General features: G+C 44.7%; 1 non-coding gene across 1 annotated transcript; it reads left to right on the top strand.

Moving 5' to 3' along the window:
- The first annotated feature begins 589 nt into the window (after window positions 1-589).
- Window positions 590-662, top strand: Trnaa-agc (transfer RNA alanine (anticodon AGC)). The gene has a single exon. It is a non-coding gene; the product is annotated as a tRNA-Ala (tRNA).
- The last annotated feature ends 8,778 nt before the right edge of the window (window positions 663-9,440 follow it).

Here is a 9,440-nt window from a genome sequence, read left to right as displayed (position 1 = left end):
CTCGTAGATGTCCCCCCATGTTTGAATATATATAAAGAAGACTACACCTTAGACCCAAGAGGGGGAAGGGGACTTAGAGACAACTAAGGTTCAGTAGCCGGGTTGGTAAAACAATATCTATCCTTCTCACTGAAGGCTTGTCACAACTCGCCTCAAAGTATCAGCTAGTGTTGATTTCTGCCCTTCAGCTTCCAGAACAGCCATTTTTCATTGTCTACCTTTGAGAAGCCCGTGCCAGAAAAACCACTGCTCATCCGGGTTTCTCATACCAGCTCATAAAGAGCTGTAGGCAAAGCGGGATCTCAAAGAACTTCCCGAGCCAATTAGCTTTTAGGATCCATCGAGAGCTCAGTTTTCCTCTTCGGGGTCAAACTGTGCATTCACAAGTGGTCTGGTAGAAATCCTTCTCGCCAGGCGGTGGTGGCGCACACCTTTAACCCCAGCACTCGGGAGACAGAGGCAGGCAGATCTTTGTGAGTTCAAGGCCAGCCTGGTCTACAGAGCGAGATCCAGGAAAGGCGCAAAACTACACAGAGAAACCCTGTCTCAGAAAAAAAAAATAAAAGTCATAATGTACACAATACTTAGGTTGGGGATTTAGCTCAGTGGTAGAGCGCTTGCCTAGCAAGCACAAGGCCCTGGGTTCGATCCTCAGCTCCAAAAAAAAAGAAAAAGAAAAAGAAAAAAGAAATCCTTCTCTACTATGATTTTCTTCCCCTCACTTCCAACTTGGTTTGTTCAGTCAGCTCGGCATCATGAATGGTACTTTCTAGACTACCTGTGGTGAATCTATTTGAAGAGTCAACTAAACTTTATATGTGAAAATAGCAGCCCAGTCTTCAATTCCTTCACTTGGTACATTCCAAAGATGTCCTGGTTTGCTCCAAGGGTCATTATCATCCACAAATGAAGTCTGTTTCTCTTGAAATTCATTTAACCCAGGGACTTAGCAGAACCACAGTGCTCAAAGAAGCTTTGAGAAATCATCTGGTACAATCTACATCTCTGAGTGGAAAGTCTAAAGCTGGGGTTGAAAATGGGTTTCTTCCTAAGTAAAAGCTTCACCGTCTTCATAGAGATTTACAGAGTTCATTATGAAGGGTTGGGGGAGGGGTGGCTCAAACTCTACGGGAGAAATTGCTGTGGTTAATTAGTGATGGCTGCCAGGGCAGGTAGAAGGTTGGCTCCAACCTAAACCACCTTGGAGAGAGCGTTGTCTCTTAAATTCATCCATCAGTCTTCCTCCATCAAGGGCTTCCATCTTCTCTCGTCGTGGCAACCATTCCCCCATAAAACCCTGTCAGAGTCACGTTTCACTTCACTCTTCCCTCCTGGAGACAGCCACAGCCCTTTTTTATCTTTTATCCTGGAACCTATTTTTCCAGCCCTTTAATCATCGCTGTTTCTTGTTTCTCCAGTCACTCCAATTTCTTCATCTCCCTTTGAACAGCGGTGACCAATACTGAAGACAGTGTTCTAATTCAGACTATAATGAGACTGATTCAGAATATAAAGGGGAGATCGCCTCTCAGTTCATGTTTCTTCATCCCCCCTGGGATCACGTGAGCTTTCTCACCACAGCTTTTGACTGATCTCTGTGTCAGGTGTGTAGACATCATCCTAGGTCTCTCGCTGATGAGAAGACTGCTCAGAGAGATTCAGCGTCAAAGTAAATTGCCCCAAAGAAGTCTCCACTAGGGTGGGGAGGACTAAGAAATTTGGACAAAAGCAAAGGATGCTTTTAAACTATTTTTAAAACAAAACCAGATGTTAAAAACCGTTGAAAAGGAAAATTCAGTAAAAGGCAATGTTTCTGAGAAGCAAATTTAAGCAGATTAGATATTTGAAACAAGCTTCATGGGATACAAAATTAAAAGTCCAAGTGTGTCCCAGATCCATGTCCTGTCCTCCCATCACCCCTCCATGCCCATGAGTGTAGGGTGTGAGTTACAAGTAACATAAACAGAAAATGTCATGCTGATTTGAGAAAGTTAAAACCGGCAACAACACAACTGAATTCCAACAGATAGAAGGAAAATGGTTCTCAAGAAAGATGACCCTGGATGGGGAGTAGACTCCATGAGTTTGCCATGCAAATATGAGAACCTGAGTTCGAATCCCAAAGGCCCGGATAGAGTCAGACAAAGTAGCATACATTTGTAATCTCAGGGCTCCTATGGAGAGATGGGACATAGGGACAGGAGAGTCTCTGGAGGCTTGAAGGCCAGCTACCCTGGGGTTTGCCACCATCAGACCCTGTCTCAAACAAGGACCAACATCAGAGGTGCTCTCCCTAGGTATGTTGTAGCATGTCTGTACCCTTCCATACACACACACACACACACACACACACACACACACACACACACACAATCATACACACATACATATACACACATGACAGAAGAAAAGATAGCCCAAAATGACACATGAGTCCTTAAAACCTTGCCTTGCCTGAGTTAAAACATGGCGATACCCAGCCTCCTAGAACAAGACATCTTCAATAACCTACAGGACCACTTTGGAAAAGAATCTGTCACAGTCACCGCAGAACATTTTCAGACCCGATCCCAATGCTGCTAGCTAGCTTTCCTCACCATGGCAACCACCTTCAAGGCTGTTTTGAAGGAGGAGCATCTAGTTTGGACTCAGAGCTTCAGGGTGTTAGTTCACAGTGAGTTGTTGGCTTGAGGCATGCCTGACCATCATGGGAGTAGCATGTGGGAGAGCAAAGAAGCAGCTCACCTCAGGGTGGACAGGAATCACAGAGGTGTTAGCAGGGTCAGGACAGGTTATATGCAGCACACACTCCCATGGATGCACGTCCCGAAACTCGGTCCACCACCTGCATGTCACCATTTTCCAATAGTTCCGTCATACTGTGAATCTATCAAGGGACAAATACATTGATAGGTCAGAGCCCTTAGGATCCAGTCACTACCCAATGCCCATCCATCAGCTAGCAGCCAAGACCCCAACTGCATGACATTGTGGGGGAAATTTATTTACAAAACATGGCCATCTCTAAATGCCCAGCTAGTTTTCTACTACCATTGATCAATTTATTTTTTTTATGTGTTTGAGTTTTTGCCTGCGTTCATGACTGTGCACCACATGGGTACAGTGCCCACAGAGGCCTGAAGAGGACTCAGATCCCCTGAAACTGGAGTTAGAGAGGATTGTGAGCCTCCATGTGGGTGCTGGGAAGTGAACCAGACCCCCTGGAAGAGCAGCCGGGGCTCCTGACCTCTGAGCATCTCTCGAGCCCGCTCTCCCTGAAACCTTGCTGAATCACACAGTGTCTCAATCACACCTTCGGTATTAACCCCGGTATCCCCATCCCACCTGCTTTATCCGTTGTTCTCTTTTGAACCTCTCCCCTCAGCTCTTGCAGCAATCCGTGCTATCTCCACAATTTCTTCTCTTCCAGAGGAGCCCATTCTGTCCTCTGCCAAATTCATCCTCCCAGAACACAAATTTCAATTCTGTGACTCTTTGCTCAGAAACTATTTTTTTTTTATTTTAGACAGTCTCCTGTAGTCCGAGCCAGGTTCACATTCAGTAGGTAGTGTAGCAGGAATCTTAAAAGTTCTTATTAATAAAATCAAACCTGAGACCAGTTATTGGGGTGAATGTTGGAAGATCAGAGAAGCAGAACAAGACACAGCTACCTCACCTCGCCAGTTCCCCAGCTGATCCTGTTTCCTCAGACTGGAAGCCTGAGTCCTTATCCAAATGAATCTCAGCTGAACTGCTTCTCGAAAGCCTGAAAGCTTAACCAGCTAAAAGCTTCTAGTTTCTGGTCCTCACGCCTTATATACCTTTCTGCTTTCTGCCATCACTCCCTGGGATTAAAGGCTCACTCTCTGGGATTAAAGGCTGAGTCACCACACTTGGCTGTATCCTTGAACACACAGAGATCCAGGTAGATCTCTGCCTCTGAAATGCTAGGATTAAAGGTGTGTGCTACCACTGCCTATCCTCTATGTTTAATATTGTGGCTGTTCTGTTCTCTGACCCCAGATAAGTTTATTAGCGTGCACAATATTTTGGGGAACACAATACCACCACAAGGTAGCTAACAGTGACCTTGAACTTCTCATCTTCCTGCCTCCATGTTCTGGGATTATATGAACTTGATATGAGCTAAGGTCACTGGGAAGAGGGGTCCTCAACTGAGAAATGCCTCCATCTCATTGGCCTGCAGGCAAGTTTGCAGGGCCTATTCTTGATTAATGATTGATGTGGAAAAGCCTAGACCGCTGTGGGCAGTGCCACCTTTGGGTGGATGGACCTGAGAAGTAAGAAAGCAGGTTGAGCAAGCTATGGAGCGCAAGCCAGTAAACAGCATCCCTCCATGGTCTCTGCTTCACTTCCTGTCTCCAGATTCCTTACCTGACTCCCCTCAGTGATGGACCTGACATATATAAGCCAAATAGAGTCTTTCCTCCGCAAGGTGCTGTTTACCACGGCCATAGAAAGAAAGTTAAGACATAGGTTCAGTGGACGTGGGGACAAAAGGCAGTGGTAGATGTGTTTAGAGCTTTGAACTTTATCCTGGATAACATGAAGGGAACTATGAAGGATTAAAATCAGGTGATTGGCACAACCACATTTGCATGTTAAGAGATGCTTTGCAGTCAAGTGGAAAAATGACATCAGTGGGTTCTGAACTGTTCAGCCACTTTAAATAACTGTTATTCCAGACCTGAGCAAATGTTGTAATAGCAAAGAGAATAGAAAGAAGGGGTGCATATAGAAATACTTGGGAATTAGAATCAATGGCAATCAATTACTAATTAGATGGGAAGAATGAGGGACAAGGAGGAGTCCTGTGTGACACTTGGGTCTCTGGCTTGTCAGTCTGTTCCTGAGGCAGAAGAAGGGACAAAAGAAACGCATGGATCCAGCTGAATCAGTAGTTCACAAAGGCCTGGATCCAGAAGGTTGACCTGAGTCGAGATGCGGATTTTGGATCCATTACAAGATAAATGATCATTAATTGTATAAACTTTAAGCAACCCCTGTGCAGAATACAGAGATAAACTGGATAGAAGACTTAGAAGGGGGGTCGAGGCTAAAGTTTAAGAATATTCACTGGGGCTGGAGAGATGGCTCAGAGGTTAAGAGCATTGGCTGCTCTTCCTTAGGACTTCAGTTCAATTCCCAGCAACCACATGGTGGCTCACAAACCATCTATAATGAGATCTGGTGCCCTCTTCTGGCGAGTGTATAAATAAATAAATAAATAAATAAATAAATAAATAAATAAATAAATAAATAAATAATTTTTTTAAAAAAAAGAATATTCACTGGATGTTAAAGAAAGCTACTGTTGATCAGTCCTTAAGAGGACAATCAAATTGTGCTGGATATGCTGATGCACACCCTTAATCTCAGCACTCAGGAGGCAGGTGCCTCTGAGTGAGTTCAAGACCAGCCTTTGGCCAACAGAGCAAATTCAACCAGGGCTACAAAATGAGACCCTGTCTCAGAAAGGGAGATATATATATGGAGAGAGAGAGAGAGAGAGAGAGAGAGAGAGAGAGAGAGAGAGAGAGAGAGAGAGAGAGAGAGAGAGAGAGAGAGATCATTTACTGGAGCAGATGCACACAAAAGAGAGATACTGAGAAACCAGGAGTCAGGCAGGCAATGTCTTCATAGACTTGAACTTCTAAGGCTCTCCTCAACCCTCTAGCCATACCCTCCCAAGAACAAGAAGTCTCAGGAGTCAGGCCAAAGGACCTGATGTACCTTCAACCTTGCTGCCTCCTTCCTAACTATATTCTGATCATCTAAGACCCAAAGTTCCCTGCCCAATTACCACTCACAACACTACCAAGTACACAGTGTGCACACTCCTAGTTCAAAGGACGTCAGCTGAATAATGGTCCTTTGAAAGAAGGGTAAGGGTGAAGACTGGCCTGGGAACCTGCACACACATGCAGCTAAAGCCCCTAAAGCTGAAGACTGGAACAGGGATACGAGCAATGAAGAAGTTGAACTTCCAGCCAGAGACCAATAACTGCACTCCCCCGGGAACCCCTTTCTCCCCTAGAAGTCCAAGGACCCTGAGTATTTTAAATTTGGTCCTGGTCTTCTTCATACACTTAAATATATGGTACATAGGCCTCTATGTGTGCCCTCATCCTCCTTAGCCCCACACAGGTTAGGGCCTGGTGGAAGCGAAACATTTGACAAGAATTAGAGTCTTAAAATAGAAGGAAGCAAGTTTTTCATTTGTTTCTTTTTTTGCTTAAGACATGAAGAGCATAATCATATCTGGTCCTCAAGAGAACGCTTCTGGGGGGTGGGTGGAAAATGGTGGAGATGTGGGGAGAAAGGAGCACATCTAAGGGGATCCCTGAGAGCAGAGAACACAGGGTGGCGGTGGTGCTGGCTGCTCTGAACAGCCTCCTGAGTCAGGACAAGCAGTGCTGGGATACCAGAGGCCCAGGCCAAGGTCAGGGAACAGGTGGCTGAAAGGAGCTTACACCAACAGTTAATAATTGTCTGCAAGCAGCTTTTCTCTCCCTCTCCAGAGGCTCTGACAAGTACTCAACACAATGAGATGGGCAGAATCTGAATTACCCCAGGGAAAGATATTAGTAGTCATTTCTGCTATGCTGTGCTGATATGCATTCTGTGGCGTGGTTCATGAAAAGAAATCTGCCCGAACGGTTTTAATGTTTCTTGAGATAGGATGACTAAATGTCAGATTCATTAATGTCATCCAACTCACTCAACAAAGCAAGGACTATAACTCTCAGACTTAGCCTTGCAGTAGCTAGTTATCTCAAAGCTATGGCAAAATACTCAAAACAAGTACAGTTTTGACTCACCTTAAAAAAGGTAAATACAAGAGCTAAAAGTGGTTGATTCATGACAGCAATCCCAGTACTCAGAAGGTAGAGGCAGGAGGATCAGGAGTCCAGCCTTAGCTATGCAGTGAATTGGGAGCCATCCTGGGCTACATGAGACACTGTCTCAGAAAAAAATATAAATACGTATGTGCTAAATGTCAGCATTTCAGAAGACAAAAAAAGTAGTGAAGTTGAATTAAAAATAGCAAGATTTCATAATGTCCCAAAGCTTGTAAATTATAATGCTGAGGATTTGGTGCTGTTCAAACATGCCTAAATGATCTGAATTTAAGCGATCCATGTATAAATACAAGGGAGGCAGCTAAGAAGTTGCAGTCTCAGAACACCCAAATTCCAGCATCAAATGGATGAAGGAGGGAGATGTCTCAATTCGGACAAGGTCATGCTGAACACCACGTTCTTCCATATTTTTTTTTTTTTTTTTTTTTTTTTTTTTTTCGTTTTTCGAGACAGGGTTTCTCTGTGTAGCTTTGCGCCTTTCCTGGGACTCGCTTGGTAGCCCAGGCTGGCCTCGAACTCACAGAGATCCACCTGGCTCTGCCTCCCGAGTGCTGGGATTAAAGGCGTGCGCCACCACCGCCCGGCACGTTCTTCCATATTTAATGAAAAACTAAACACTCTACTTCCTTGCTGTAATCAAGACATTCACCCTCCCTCAATCAGACACAGTCAGCTTCCCATGAGGGCTTGGAAGGGCAACAGAAGAGTCTAGTATTTCATCTAAATCCTATCCCACTGAAAATACACTGAATTGCCAAAGTAGATTACAAAAACCTTTTTCGCCCAGACAGTAAGTGAAATAGTTCTGAATTTTTATGTATTTATTTATTTTTTGCTGGGAGACAGTTTTGAGACACAGTCTTGTTTATGTCTCTTGCTGGCCTGAAACTCAACTACATAGACCAGGATGGCTTTGAACTTGTGGCTTCTGCCTCTGCTTTCATAGTTTGGGACTATGAGCACCACTCCTGGCTCGTACCAACCACGTTTAAGTCATTAAAAACTCAACAGCCCCTATTTAGCTCTTATTACAGTAAGGTCTTTCACTTGCCACTTGGACACTCATTCTTGAACTGTGGGTCACTTTGTAGGTTCTCATAGATCCAATTCACTAGAAGACTGTATGATGTCCGTGTTGAGTTAAGCAGAATGGTGCACACCTGTAATCCCAACATTCAGGAGACTACAGACTGCATGCTACAGTCTAGTCTGAGCTACACAGCAAAGCCCTGTCTCAAAAGAACAAAACGCACAGCTCATTGCTCCTGAAGTGGGAGAGCCTCATGAAGAACTGAAGAACCCAAAAGCCCTTCGACCCTCCCTGAGGTAATAGAGCCCCACTGTCTTCTAGCCTCCTCCTCCACCTAGCCACCCCCAGCCTCCTATTGCTCTATGTAAGTATGACAGCAATCCCCAGTCTAGATTGGAAGCTGGAGGGAGACAGAGATACACATCTGATTCTTCTTCTATCTTCCCAGCAGGTGGATATGGCACCTACGCCTAGCAGTTTACCAACACACATCTGAACAGTCACACCTCTGCTCCAAATGTGGGACTCTCTGTGGCTCCTAGGGAAATAAGGCCAGGTAGGAAATCTTCTTCCCACGGGACCCATGTCCCCACTGCTGTGTGCTGCGTGTGTGTCGGGGGGGGGGGGGGGGGGCTGTTCTTTCAACAGCCAATTGATCTAACAAGTCGTACCACTATAAAACATGGCCAGCAAGCCCCCTTCCTTCCTCCCTCCCACCACTGCCCACATGCCCTCCGTACCCTAGAATGGGCCTATCTCAGACTCAGTGAAGCATTTCTGAGGGACATTTCATCCGCATCGGTATGTTCTGGCGTCTCTTAGCAGACACAGGAGAATCCCACTGTGTTGTTGGATGATGGAACCCTGCACAACACACTTTTAGCTCACCTCTTCCTTCTTTCAAGGCTCCTGTGAAACTGTCCACTGTGGCTGAAAGCCAGTGGGATTTCCCAAAGGACAATCAGGACCAAGTCCAAAGCTGAGTGACATAGTTATCTATTAACCATGTGGCACCTGGTGTTTATCATCTCAATGAATGGGGTGCCTGTGCCTATGGACCTCATTCTTGAGAGACAGGGAGATCTCTGTGACTCACCTTCTCCACACTCTCCAAATAAATTTGGACCTGCATATTTATTTAACCACTTTAATTCAATTAGACTCTATCTGAGACATTTACTCACTCAAATATTTATTAAGCACTTTATACATGGAAATCTGAAAACTTTTGCAGGATAACATTCATATCTTGCGATCTCACTACCATAAAGGCCTAAATATCAGCTGGAATTGTGGAGGTATCTGCTGTTTAAACTTTCTTTAAATCATTTCTAAAACAGTTAGAAAGCTAGCACACCTTGTGCTGGATAAGCAGGTACCCCAGTGATGTCTAATTTTATATGTCAACCTATCTGGGTCAAAGTATCTGTGTAACCAAACGTTATTCAGAGTGTCTCTGGGAATACATTTGGGGATGAGAACGACTTGTGATGGATTTAAGTTTAAACAGATTGCCCTCCATGGTG

Source organism: Peromyscus californicus, unplaced genomic scaffold (assembly GCF_007827085.1).
Source record: "Peromyscus californicus insignis strain IS unplaced genomic scaffold, ASM782708v3 Scaffold_6__1_contigs__length_162567912, whole genome shotgun sequence".
In the NCBI taxonomy this organism is placed as follows: Eukaryota; Metazoa; Chordata; class Mammalia; order Rodentia; family Cricetidae; genus Peromyscus; species Peromyscus californicus.
Note: the sequence above shows the minus strand (reverse complement) of the source record. Positions and strands in the feature narration are given on the sequence as shown.